Source organism: Macrobrachium rosenbergii, chromosome 54, assembly GCF_040412425.1.
Source record: "Macrobrachium rosenbergii isolate ZJJX-2024 chromosome 54, ASM4041242v1, whole genome shotgun sequence".
In the NCBI taxonomy this organism is placed as follows: domain Eukaryota; kingdom Metazoa; phylum Arthropoda; class Malacostraca; order Decapoda; family Palaemonidae; genus Macrobrachium; species Macrobrachium rosenbergii.
Window position 1 is genome coordinate 35,048,198 of NC_089794.1, and position 15,206 is coordinate 35,063,403.

Here is a 15,206-nt window from a genome sequence, read left to right on the forward strand (position 1 = left end):
GCATATAATTTACATTCATCTTTGAAGATGAGAGTTGAAGGATCATGTTAGCTGAATCCAGTTAAAAACTGACCAAAACAGGATGCCCCTTCTGCATGTCACAGTATTCTGGATATAAGTGAAATTTTGAATATATGAATATTCTCAAGCCTCATTACCGTTAACAAATACTCCAGTATAGATGCCAGAAAATGTGTTCGTGTGACACTGCCTTTACAAAGCTAATTAAGAGAGAATTTCTTACGAATTTCGTCACCGCCGGCTGTTTATATATGCGAATAAAAACCCAATAAAAATATCTGGTTTTAAACAGAGTAAGAAAACATGAGCTGGAATTTATCACAGCTAAACCGAACTTAACTTGAGCTCTTTCGGAATAGATCTTTGATATTTTAATACTGATTTCTTGTTTCATCGTTATTTGAAACTTTTAAGTTTGTTGTGTCGTTCTGTTTTGAATGTTATTCAGCTGACACTGAAGTATATGCTTCGTTTTGTTTATGAATTTCGTCCCTTTTTGACAAAGTGTCGGATATGCATTCTATCATATTTTTTAGTTATCTGCATCGACGGTGATTTTATCGTTGATTCTTGTTTCAGCAAAGTGCCAAGTGTGTCACTCACCATACATCCTCAATAGTGAGAGAGGCGGAATTGATAGTTTACTGGAACAAGGATCAATGATAAAATCACCGTCGATGCAGATAACTAAAAAAATTATAAAATGATTATTCGACATTTTGCCAAAAAATGACGAAATATATAAACAAAAAGAAGCATATACTTCTACGTAAGCTGAATCACATTCAAAAGGAGAATGACAAAAAGAACTTTAAAGTTTCAACAACGAAAAGACATTTTAGCAAAGACTATAGTCCACAGCCTTACATGTCCTCACAGAATAGAGTACAGAATCTAGGCCAAAGGCCAAGCGCTGGGACCTATGAGGTCATTCGGAGCTGAAACGGAAATTGACAGCAAAAAGGTTTGAAAGGCGTAACAGGAGGAACACCTCGCAGTTGTACCACGAATCAATTGTTAGGAGAGGGTGGAGAGTAAGATGGGAGAAAGAGAATAAGAACGGAGGTACAGTAAAAGGAATGAAAGGGGTTGCAGCTAGGGGCCGAAGGGACTATACATGTCCACATGATAGAAAAACAAATGAATAATCACATTTCTCTTTCAGTGACTAAGCCCGAATTAAGCAGTCATGCCTGTCTCATCCAATACAGTAATATTAAATATATATTCTTGTCAGTTGGCTCTTTAAAGACTGTGGTGACATATTCCCACTAAGTACTGAATAATCGTTTCTTTGACATGCCGCCATAGGCACGACAGCAGAGAGAGAGAGAGAGAGAGAGAGAGAGAGAGTTTAATTTCCTACTTTCGAACTATTTTGGGTATGTTAAAATCACCATGATATAAATGTGCGGGAGAGAGAGAGAATGTAACGTAAGCCTACACATAATTACTTTTTTAACTCTTCCTGCCCACGTGGTAAGCACATGTCCTGTGCAAATACAGGAAGAGAGCAAATGTACCCTGCACAGAGAGAGAGAGAGAGAGAGAGAGCAAAAAATTGCCGCTTTAAGTGATCCTGTACATGCGGTTTTAGAGAGAGAGAGAGAGTGAGAGAGAGAGAGAGAGAGTGAGAGAGAGAGAGAGAGAGAGGGCACACACTAACAGACATTTCAGACTCTCTCCCTGGTATCTGCGACATCCATGGTCGTGTCCCTCCACACGGGAATGTATGTATTCGTCTATACATCATCTGTGCCCCTCCATTTCCTTTCTAAGATAAGTTTTGAAGTTACGTCAAATCTCAATGGGGGTGATGGAACCTTCGGTCTAAGTAAATATATATATATATATATATATATATATATATATATATATATATATATATATATATATATATATATATATATATATATATATGTATGTATATATATATGTATGTATGTATGTATGTATGTATGTATGTATAATGTATGTTATATATATACTGTATGTGTGACTCTCTGTGTTTGTGATTAATGAAAACCACGTACTTATTTTTTTTCATATATCACTTGAAAGTCCAGGATAAATAAATGCCTTTGATTACATAGGCGTATCCAATAACTTGAACGTAACTGTAGGGCCCGGTCTCTGTACGATAAAAATTCAGTATATATGTATATATATATATATATATATATATATATATATATATATATATATATATATATATATATATGTATGTATGTATATAATATATATTACAATATATATTACATATATTATATATTATATATATACAGTATATACACACACATATATATATATATATATATATATATATATATATATATATATATATATATATATATATATATATATATATATATATATATATATATACCAGACATGAAATGAGAGAGAGAGAGAGAGAGAGAGAGAGAGAGAGAGAGAGAGAGAGAGAGAGAGAGAGAGAGAGAGAGAAATAGCATCAAATTATTCTATTTGAGAGTCACGTGAGAATTAATGACTCGTAATAACACTTAATATTACACTTGTTACAATTAGCAGCTTATATCATTCCTAAGCCCTGTACACTATGAACAGTGTACAAAACAAATTCACGTGCAAAGGTTGACGGGACTGGAAAAGTAATGCCATTACGTACCCTAGACATGAGAGAGAGAAGAAACAGAGAGAGAGAGAGAGAGAGAGAGCGCGGTCCTACCCTCTAAAAAGAAAAAAGAAAAACAAAAAAGAGAACCTGCCTCTTGAAAGAGATAACGCTATAACAATCGAAGACAAGAAAAAAAGTGAGTCTAACGCCAATGATTCATAGGCCAATGTCATAGGCCTATGGGAATCAGCGAAAAAGTGTATGCCGTTATTAAAGTAATTACAGTATACACACACGAATTACTTTAAGCCTTTAAAATGTACTATTTTCTCTTACAAATATTTCTATTCAAATGATAATACGATTATTTAATTCTTAAAAAGGGTACGTGATTTAGATTTACTTCAAAAAGTCATTTAATTAGTGGAGGAATCATCACCCCATTAAAATCTACTGTTTTCAGTTACAAATGCTTCTTTTTAAACGATGACAATTTTTTAAACCGTAAGAGAGTTGCGCTGTTTATTTCTCTAAATCATTTGGGAGCTGGTTAAAGTTGGGTAAAGGGTTTCAAAGGCAGTAAAAACAATTATTTATAGCATTTCCACCGTCATAAATCTTCATAACTGCTTCTGAGGACTAAAAGACATGTCACCGTCCATGAGGAGAATCAAAATGGCTCAACAAAGGTTGGGGAGATGACGATGATAATCTGTCACCGTTCTTCCACTACTACTAATACTACTACTACTACTACTACTACTACTACTACTACTACTACTACTATAACAATAAAAGATGAAGATGAAGAAATCTGCGATGTATTTATAAATATATATACATACATGTACATATACTTATATAATATATATATATATATATATATATATATATATATATATATATATATATATATACAAATTTATATATATAAATGTGTATACATATATATACAGTATATATATAGTATGTGTGCGTGAGAAACACGTACATGAATAAACACGATGCGAAAAATTCAACCTTTGCAAGCCAGATAACATTTTGAACGTCCACATTCCAAAACAACTGTAGCAAAGATACAAGAACGACAAATTACAGTCGATCGAACTTGACGTTGCCAAAGAAATGAAATCCCCATCATCACAGGCCATACAAAAATCCTTCGAACCCCATCCCTATTCCAAAAGATTCCTATTTCAACAGACGCAAGGCGCTGATTTGCATGTAATGTGAAGTAGCCTCCCAGAGGATGTCGTGGAGTTGGAAGTTCAAGTTGGAAGTTCAGAAGTTCAAGCGAATATGCAATGCATTAGCCTACTAACCCAATGCATTAGCCTACTAACCTAATACTATTCTTCTTGCATTTTAATACATTTTTATCTATTTATACATTTATTATTTTTTCTTTTTTAATAAGTTGGATCTCTTCTTTCTGTATTTCCCTTTACCTCCTCTTACTTCTGGTTCCTCGTTGGATGAGTCGGTAGAGTTCTCGGCTAGCACTCTGCTAGGCCCGAGTTCGAGTCTCCGGCCGGCCAATGAAGAATTAGAGGAATTTATTTCTGGTGATGGAAATTCATTTCTCGTTATAATGTGGTTCGGATTCCACAATAAGCTGTAGGTCCCGTTGCTAGGTAACCAATTGGTTCTTAGCCACGTTAAATAAGTCTAATCCTTTGGGCAAGCCCTAGGAGAACTGTTAATCAGCTCAGTGGTCTGGTTAAACTAAGGTATACTTAACTTCCTTTTACTTCTGCCTAATGAACACCATATTCTTTGGAAGCTTGAATTTCAAGTAAATGGTCCCTAAGTTAAGATAAGTATACCTTAGTTTAACAGACCACTGAGCTGATTAACAGCTCCCCTAGGGCTGGCCCGAAGGATTAGGTTTATTTTACGTGGCTAAGAACCAACTGGTTACCTAGTAACGGGACCTACAGCTTATTGTGGAATCCGAACCACACGATGACGAGAAATGAGTTTCTATCACCAGAAATAAATTCCTCTAATTCTTCATTGGCCGGCCGAGGACGATAGCCAAATGGCGCCTGTGGTGGGCTTGTTCCATATGAATAAGTTTCATCTACTGAATAATAATAATAATAATAATAATAATAATAATAATAATAATAATAATAATAATGAGTGGTTTCTCGATTTGCAAGACATCTATCGACCGTTAATCTACATGACAAACCTAACAGTCTTTAGTTCAAAGATAGAAGTTTACACGAGACGTCAAAGTACTTTTAAATGCCTTAAATAAGCGCCTACCCAGACCTCTATGGAATGGAATAGTATATAAAATTTAGGCCAAGTGCCAAGCACTGGGTCCTATGAGGTCACTCACCACTAAAAGGAAAAACTGAGAACAAAAGATTCGAAAGGTGTAACAAGAGAAAACCTCGCAGTTGCACTGTGAAACAACTGTTAGAAGAGGGTAGAAAGAAGATGGAGGAAAGAGAATATGAATGGAGGAATAAAAGGGGTTACAGCTGCAAAGAACCTTAAGTAATACCTACAGTGCTCAAAGTGAGGTGTACTGAAAGCGCTGGCCCCCTACGGGAAAGACTTCTATAGCTTTGCGTTAACGGGTTTACGAAAAATATTTCTTGTTAAGTACAACGATAAACATAAAGCCCTGCTATCCGAAATGTGCTGTTTACCTAATACGTCAAAAGATCTTTCAAAAGCCTCATTTGAAAGCCTACCCACTACCCCCTTTAACTCCTAGGCAACGCTCTTTGCTGTGTACCTGGATTTCAAAGCGATCACAAGCCATTTGAACGGAGGAGCGTAAGGTCCTTTAATCCAAGGGATGATGTTTGCTTAAACTTTACAGTTCCTTCAAAACGACCAATCTACGGTCTATATGAGTCCCTCTTAAACATCTACGTCACAGTTTTAAGAGATGTAAGTTACTCTGACAGGCGTAATGCCCTTCAAATCCTAAAGATGATGTTTACACTAAGAAGTAAAACTCGCCGCTAGATTTACGTAGGATTGGCTTGGGATCTGCGTACAACCTTCATTTCTCAAAGAGTGTCGACCAATTTGAGGCCCTGATATATGTACTAGTAGGAAGTCCACTCCTCTTTCTACGGCGACATTAAACAAAGAGACAGTATTATGACACCGAGGGCAGCGCCACGCGAGCAAGTTTTCTTCAATAAACGGTGCCAAAAAAGCAAGCTTTATTAGACAATGCTGACACAAAATGCGGAGTCGCAAAGCACGTTTCATGGGACGATCATGACTCCAAGGCAGTGTCGCAAAAGCACGTTTTATACAATATTATGACACAAACAGCGGTGCCGGAAGAGCACGTTTTAAGCGACAATACGACACAGGGCGATTTCACATGAGCGCGTTTTCAGGATTTTTTTTCTTTTTTTTTTTGTATCCTGTGGCCACACTGCATCAAGTATTCAACATTATTCAATACAGGGGCAAATTTAAAGTTATGCAACTTCCTCCTCGTAAAATCACACAACAGCGAGCATGCGTGAACTGAGTTTTGCCACACGAATCTGACGTCATCGTGTGACACTGAATTAACAAAGGGTCACAATAGATCCGTTATTTAACTATGATAAAAAAAAAATCTTTAATAAATTAACTACAAACGAAAGCTATAACATCAGCAGAACCATACAGTCCGACTGTTAGAGAAAGATTTATATATTAATTGCAGGAAAAAAAAAACAAATTGTTACATCAAATCCACACAAAGAAAGCTACAACAGTTGAAGCTGGAATGGCTGCCAGAGAGAGAGAGAGAGAGAGAGAGAGAGAGAGAGAGAGAGAGAGAGAGAGAGAGAGATGGATTTCAGCTATTCATATGAAGAAATTGCTAAGAGTTCAAATCAGCAAGATCACTAAAACCGTAGTGAAATGAATTAAAACTATCACAAGTATAAAACATTTCTGACTGACCACCCCTATTAAACAACCTATTAAAAAAAGGACAATAACTTATTGATGGCAGTCATTCCGAAATGACAAAGAATCATTAGTTAAGTTAAAGCAGCAAGGCAAGACCACGGGCGAATAAAAAAGCAGCAAGCAGCAAAAGCACTGAGGAAAAGTATCACATTCAAATTCAATGAATCTCAAGCAGGGTTAATGACATACCGGTACTTATAAAAAAAAGATTGAGCTATGCTTGTGCTATTTAAAGTACCTCTAACCAAACTGAATTGCTCTTTTTATTTAATGTACCTCTAACCAAGATTAATTGCTCTTTTTATTTAATGTACCTCTAACCAAGATGAATTGCTCTATTTATTTAATGTACCTCTAACCAAGATTAATTGCTTTTTATTTAATGTACCTCCAACCAAGATTAATTGCTCTTTTTATTTAATGTACCTCTAACCAAGATGAATTGCTCTTTTTATTTAATGTACCTCTAACCAAGATTAACTGCTCTTTTCATTTAATGTACCTCCAACCAAGATGAATTGCTCTTTTTATTTAATGTACCTCTAACCCAACTGAATTGCTTTTTTATTCAAAGTACCTTTAACCAAATTTAAATGCTCTTTTTATTTAATGTACCTCTAACCAAATTTGATAGCTCTTTTTATTTAATGTACCTATAACCAAGATTAATGGCTCTTTTTATTTAATGTACCTCTAACCCATCTGAAATGCTCTTTTTATTCAATGTACCTCTAACCCAACTGAATTGCTCTTTTATTTAATGTACCTCTAACCAAATTTAATTGCTCTTTTTATTTAATGTACCTCTAACCCAACTGAAATGCTCTTTTTATTTAATGTACCTCTAACCAAATTTAACTGCTCTTTTATTTAATGTACCTCTAACCAAATTTAATTGCTCTTTTATTTAATGTACCTCTAACCAAATTTAATTGCTCTTTTTATATAATGTACCTCTAACCCAACTGAAATGCTCTTTTTATTTAATGTACCTCTAACCAAATTTAATTGCTCTTTTTATTTAAAGTACCTCTAACCAAGCTGAATTTGCTCTTTTCATTTACATTTCGTCTAAGCAAAAGTAACAATTCAGGGCTTTTCACTAAGGAATTATGTTTACCACAGCAAAGACTACTGTTAATTCTGACTCAGCCTGTTTCTTGTTAGGAATAATGAGTGAAACGTGGTTGGCAAGGAAGGAAGTAAGAAAAAGGCACTGCAATCCACTATTCTATCTCAAGAGTGTCATCCAGGCACTGCACGACAAAACTGAAAACATCAAAGCGTTAAGGACTAAACGAGAAACACTAATAGCTGACTGCCTGGTAACGGAGGTAGGAAAAGCACAATGAGAGCTGGTTGCAAAGCGAACTGGTGATAAAATAATGCAATGGGGATTCTGACAACCAAAAGTGGGACAGTTAACAAGAGGGCATTTCAAAAGTTTGATGCTTGGTTGAGGTTTGATGTTTGATGATGACCAAAACCAAGCACAGTACACAGACGTGACCAAGGGCAGAAATATCTGGACATATTTAGTCAGGGTAATGAGGACAAACATCTGGATGGTCAAGTGATCAGACATGGAAAGGGGTCAAGTGGACAGACACAGCCAGAGTTAAGTATACAAACATTGCAACGATCAAGTGAATATGTACAATAAAACAAGTACACAAAGCAAGCCCAGGCCAAGTACAAACACGGCTACAGTCAAGCGAACATGTCAAATATGTCCAATAAACGGATGCAACCTGGATCAAAAGTGCATCTGTGGTCATGTGCTAAGTAGGACAACATCAAGGGCAAGTTATTGCAATTTTCCAGGGGCACGTGGATAGACTAGACCAGAAAAACGTAGATGAACTGCGGCATTCTAGTGAAATGATGCAACACCCAGTGAGTGGACAGGCTAGAACAGTCAAGAGGACAGACTATGCCAGGATCAAATACACAGGGGCACCTAACTAAAGTTGACAAACTAGACCAGAGTCAAGTGAACAGATGCATTAAAGGTCAAGCGGTTGGGTACTGCCAGGGTCATGTGAAGAGGCACTATTAATAACAACCAAAAGGCTGCAATAACCCGAAGTGTTTACCTGAGCGAATCTGAGCGCTGCCCAACGTGCTACTGCCTGAAGACCGAAGCAGAGCGAGAGCATCACCTGAAGTGGTTGCAAGTGTTGAGTAATGTTGCAAGAGAAAAAGTGGTGTATCAAGTAATACTAGTAAAGTGAGTGAACAGCTAAGAGGTGCCACTTCAGCAAATACAGGTGAAGATTCTGAAGAGCTGAACAACAATGTTGAAGGAAATGTGTCGTACGAAAAGTATGTTGAAATGCACACAACTTTGTCAATGAATATCATGCTCTATATTCTTCCATTCAAAAACTGTAGCAAACAAAAAGGTCTAGACGATGATGAAGAATAACTGATTAATGGCGATATTTTAATGAAGTAATGAAGTGTCGAGGAGTGAAATATTGAGGAGCTGCACAAATTTACATGATTGAATTGTATCCTGATTTGGTGAAATGTTCTTCATTTAAAGTGCCGCATAAATAAATAAATGACTTGTCTAAAGTGCTGATTGATGATTTACCGCAAAACCTGGGGCACTAAGAAATATCTAACAAAGTGTTTGCATACAAAACTGACGCGAGCCATAATGACTTGCTGATATTGGATCTATTATAGGCATTTCTTATAAGCAAAAAATATAGGCAATTTTTATACGCAAAAAATATACATATGAAAACTACCCACTGCCGAGCAAGCAAAGGGAAGTTATAAGAGCTAAGAATAGTTGAATGCGCTTCAAGAATTCTTTCATGCATTGAAAACGTTACCTTTCAAAATATAAGAAGGCGACATATACAGAACAATTATAAGGAAATGCTGACAGAAAAGGCGTTACCATTGTAACATTCTCTCTCTCTCTCTCTCTCTCTCTCTCTCTCTCTCCAAAAAAAAAAAATATTCACAACAGACGCCACACAATCTAGTACCTGATTCAGAGCATGGCATATTTTGAAGAAAATGAGACCACTTGTTCCTATCATCATCCGAGATAGAGAGAGAGAGAGAGAGAGAGAGAGAGAGAATTCTCTCCAACTGCTGTTTTCTCTGCTGCCTATTACGTTCCATTCTTTAAAAGGCTAACCCATAATTATTTTAACAATTGTTTCATAGTGCATCTGCGAGGTTTTCCTCCTGTTACACCTTTCAAGCCTTCTTACTGTCAATTTCCCTTTCAGCGCTGTATGACCTCGTAGGTCCAAGCTCTTGGCCTTAGGCCTAGATTTAATATTCCAATTCTAATTCTAACTAGGCAGACATAACAGAGTACAAAAATACCAATTGTACGAAGCAAGAAAAAAGTAAATAAATAAAAGAATTGAACAGCTGCGCTCAAACATTGCTAATAATCAAACTCAAATACTAAGACAGACTGTTCATTGAAATCTCGAGGTTGGTTAGCCTATATACCCATTTAGCTCGATGCAGGCATGATGCAAATCTCAGGTCGAAATAAGAGTGGGAAGGTGATGATGATACGCCATTGAAAATAGCCACGATTGAAGGCGGTGTGAGTCACCGAGCTATAGCCAAAGATGACACTGGAGAGAGAGAGAGAGAGAGAGAGAGAGAGAGAGAGAGAGAGAGAGAGAGAGAGAGAGAGAGAGCGTTCAATGATTTCTGATACACATCGGATGGTAAAGGTTCCACGCGTAATTTGCTTACTTTGAAACGTATTAATGCAGATATATATATATATATATATATATATATATATATATATATATATATATATATATATATATATATATATATATATATATATATATATATATATATATATATATATATATATATATATATATATATATATATATATATATATATATATATATATATATATATATATATATATATATATATATATATATATATATATATATATATATATATATATATATATATATATATATATATATATATATATATATATATATATATATATATATACAGTATATATATATATAATTATATATACAGTATATATATATATATATATATATATATGTATAATATATGTATATATAATATATAATATATATTTAAGTATATATATAAATATACACATAAAGATATGTGTATATATATATTTTATATATAAACTAAGATTCGTCACGCCTCTAAACCACTGAGAAATTCACACCAGCGAAAAGCTAAATCTTCGGAGCTTTTTTTCGTAAACTGTCAAAAGCCATACAAAGGTAACCATTAAAACACACACAAAAAAATAAAAATTGTACGGAGGGAAAACCATTCACCTTCGCTATCTCTCAGACTAACGAGATCCCCAAGATTAAAATGACGGAAAAACAGCGACTGCTGTTTTCAAAAGACACAAAGCACACAGCTTCCGCCAAAAAAAAGGCAAGTTATTGTTTTTCTGTTTCCATATTCCCAACCCCGGAATAACCCAGATACGCTGATAACTAAGAGGGGGAGAGAGATGAAAGGATTATGAGGAATGTCGTAAGGAAGGCGTAAATATGCTACGTGCTGTTTCCGCAAATATGGTATTTTTGGAAATATTTATCTTAAATTTGAAATGTACATCAATGAAGATACGTGTAATAATTTCAAAAGCAATACTAAAAATCTATGCTATTTTTCGAAATATTCTTCTTGTATTTAAACGAATCAAGAACATTATTATCTACTTGAAATTGTATTATATGTTTAAAACACCCTTTGCTTTTAAGAGGTGACAATCGCTTACATAAAAATAAACACAAAAAAACATCGTCAGGAAATTTTATTCATTACGGGGAATAACAAATGTAATTTGAAAGATCTGAGAACGTCATCTTTATAGCAGAGACTCGGTTGCCTAAAACATCAGCATGGAATAGAATAGATGAGAATATAAAATTTAGTCCAAAGGCCAAGGACTGGGATCTATGGGGTCATTCAGCGCTGAAAGGGAATATCTCGCTGTTGCACTACGAATTAACTGTTAGAGGGAGTGGAAAGTAAGATGGAAGAAAGAAAAAATGAACAGAGGTACAGTAAAAGGAATGGAAGGGGTTGCAATTAGGGCCCGAAGGGAGACTGAAAAGAACCTTAAGTAATGCCTACAGTGCACCGCGTGAGGTGCACTGAAGAGAATACAAATTATAAGGAAATGAACCTCAGAACAGAGGGCACATCCACTGACATACTTAGGTTAAGCGAGCTCGTGACTTTGCTGATTTTTTTCTCTCTCTCTTTCTCTCTCTCTCTCTCTCTCAGAGTTATATACATATATACAGACATGCATATATTTGCATATATACGTACAGTATATATATTGAATGCATATACATAATTATCTATATATCCATCTATATATATATGTGTGTAACAAATGTATAAAGCATGAACATTTCAAAAGAGACAAGCTGTTTATTATAGATAATCACAACTTACAACATAACTGGTGTTTTATTTACCAATCATTACTCTCGGCCTGTAATCGAAAAAAAAAAATCACGAAGTTCACCGACAACTCAAACCTACAAAACACCATAGAAATTAAGCCATCGAAGATCTTCCACAACTCAAATTCCCCCCTCCAAAAAAAAAAAACTGCATTAATATAAAATTACACGAAGTTCACTAAGATATCAACTCACACAAAACAAAATCCCAAAAATTACGAACGGTTTCCCTCAACTACTTCCCCCCCTTCCCCCACAAAAAAAAACTGCATTAATCGCAACAAACGCTACAGAAAAAAAAAAAACTCCCAATGCAGAAAACAACGAGCAACAGAAAAATCCGTGGAGCAATTGCCGTCGTCCACCTGAGAGCGAGCGAGAGCAGATAGATACTTGGCGGTTGTCCCGCCGAGCAAAAATCACTTGGCTTGCTCGCTAACTCCTCCAGCGGCCAAGACGACGACGACGTGCAGCAGCAGCAGGAAGTATTTGGCATTTTTGCATCATGATGGATGACGCTAAAATAAAGCACAATGCGTCTGACAGAGAGAGAGAGAGAGAGAGAGAGAGAGAGAGAGAGAGAGAGAGAGAGAGAGAGAGAGAAAAAGTCGTAGGCTGGCTTCAAACAACGAGGACTGTGACAAAAGAGCAAGATAGAAGTTAACGAAAACACACCAGAGAGAGAGAGAGAGAGAGAGAGAGAGAGAGAGAGGGGGTGTTGTAGACTGACATGAAATAATGAGAGCTGTCGACGTTAAGAGCAAAGGAACAAGAATAAGTTAACAGAGACACACCACACACGCAGAGAGAGAGAGAGAGAGAGAGAGAGAGAGAGAGAGAGAGAGAGAGCTCATTTGCTGAAAAAAGCAAGTACTAAAACAAAAAGAAATGCACTCCCTTTAGACACAATTCCCTCCCCCTTTTCACGGGGTGGGAATGCAGTAATTCCCCTGCGGCATTATAAACGCTAATAATAATAATAATAATAATAATAATAATAATAATAATAATAACCATTCACACGAACCAAAAGATCAAATAAAACTCGTTTATCTCCCCATCACTGATTCATATAATATTCCTCTAAACACTAATAATAATAATAATAATAATAATAATAATAATAATAATAATAATAATAATAATAATAATACTATTCACACGAACCAAAAATCAAATAAAACTCCATTATCTTGCTCTCACTGGTTCATAAAATATTCCTTCATGTTAATGGCCGTTTATTGCCATTTATATTTCCTTGACATTTTTTCCCACTCTTCCCTATGAGCTACGGCTTATTTACCTACTTAACTATCGACAATTCTTATAAATTCTTCCTCCAGCTTCATATAACCATCCCACTTTCAGGAAGCGAATGTGTGGAGTTTAGTCGACCATCCCGTCGGCCTTCGATAAAAAAATAAAAGTTCATCTTTCAAAGAAGTTTAAATCGGTCTTGACTACACTCAATTGAATTGAATACAGAATTAGGCCAAAGGCCAAGCACTGGGACCAATGAGGCCATTCAGCGCTGAAACGGAAACTGACCGTAAAAGTTTGAAAGGTGTAACAGGAGGAAACCTCGCAGTTGCACTATGAATCAGTTGTTAGGAGAGGGTGACAAGTAAGGTGGAAGAAAAAGAATATGAAAGGAGGTACAGTAAAAGGAACGAAAGGGGTTGCAGCTAGGGGCCGGTCTTGACTACATTTAAATATAAGGCTGAGAACTAATGTACCTCCGCTTCCAAATCTATCTGATATATGTGTTGACATATGAATCACATACAACTGCTATTTGGCAGATTAATTTTGTTTTTCGTTCGTCGTGGCAATAACTTCTTATCCGTGAATGTTGCAAATCTATTTACAATGAAAGCAAATCTATTTACAATGAAAGCAAACACACTGAGAAAAGAAAAAAAAAGATAATGGGGGAAATATAAGAAAATGGAAGAAATTCATCCACAGAACCGCTAAATTTGTAAATCTATTTTTGACCAGAAAATTGGCGAACTGATCTTGGGGATATTTCCTTATATGAAAACAAACATTCTTCAAGCACTGAGGACTATTATTATTCAACTTTTATTCCTTTTCACGTAAGAAAATTGTACTTGTAAATTGCTTTGAAAGTCAGTGCTTTTTTCTAGGTTATACCATACGATTAATTACTTGCCAAGTGACTTTAATTCTATATTAAAATTCACCAAACCAAACCCCCAAAAAATCTGCATTGCAAAACTCAGTTCTACAACGCCACGACCTTGACCCATACTGACCTGTCTAGGGCAGCGGTGTCAGGTCGACCCCCTCGCCCTAGGGAGCCTGACAGGGGCGCTGCCACTCTCAACTCCTCCGGTCAACAACACTTAAAACGCGCAACGACCGTTGCTGCAATCGGCTTTCTAGAAAAAAGTTCGAAGATGAAAAGTTCGTGAATAAGATTATACTCGAAGTGAGTTCGAAAACTTATATACGGGGATCAAAGTTCGACGGGGCTCAGCAGCTAATACACACACTCAGCAACACAGGGACACACACACTGGGCCCTCGTCGTGAGGCAGCCACACTTGATGCCACGGGAGACGTGCCCAGAAGGTGCTAAAACCCCCATCCCCGCCACCCCCAACCTTAGCAAGGCGAGGGGAGGAGGGTTCCTAACCGAGGGTGGGGGTTGGAGAACTCCCCTACTCTCCTAGCGGCTGGGAAGTAGAGAGAGAGAGAGAGAATGAGAAAGGGAGTTTCCCATCTCCCCTTCCCCATGTTCATGGAGAGAAGGGCATCTCCCTTTTTCATACCCTTGCCCCTTTGGATGTAAGGGACGTCTGTACCCACCGGAAGAAACTGGCATTATCGACAAGCCCAACGGAAAAACAAAATACTTCGGTCATGCTGTGGAAGGAAATGATTTTACTGTTTTGTTTATATGTAATTACCTTCATTATTTTGACAAACTTGTACTCTCTCTCTCTCTCTCTCTCTCTCTCTCTCTCTCTCTCTCTCTCTCTCTCTCTCTCGCTCGCTCGTTTCATTGTCCTTCGGCTCCCTCAACATAAAGTTGTTCACGAATACTAATAACCACCAACCGGTAATTTTTTCAGTATCATTGTTAAAATTCAAAATGAACAAGGTTTTCTCTACTCAATAATCAA

The 15,206-nt window shown here is 36.4% G+C and overlaps 1 long non-coding RNA gene across 1 annotated transcript in view; it reads right to left on the reverse strand.

Annotated features, from left to right (window-relative positions):
* The window catches only part of LOC136834963 (uncharacterized), a 90,377-nt gene extending 75,779 nt beyond the window's left edge, over positions 1–14,598 (reverse strand). The window contains exons 1-2 of the long non-coding RNA XR_010851941.1: positions 14,334–14,598; positions 8,662–8,727 (exon numbers count right to left, since the gene is read on the reverse strand). This is a non-coding gene — a long non-coding RNA (uncharacterized lncRNA). The remainder of the gene's footprint in view (positions 1–8,661; positions 8,728–14,333) is intronic.
* Positions 14,599–15,206: the final 608 nt, after the last annotated feature.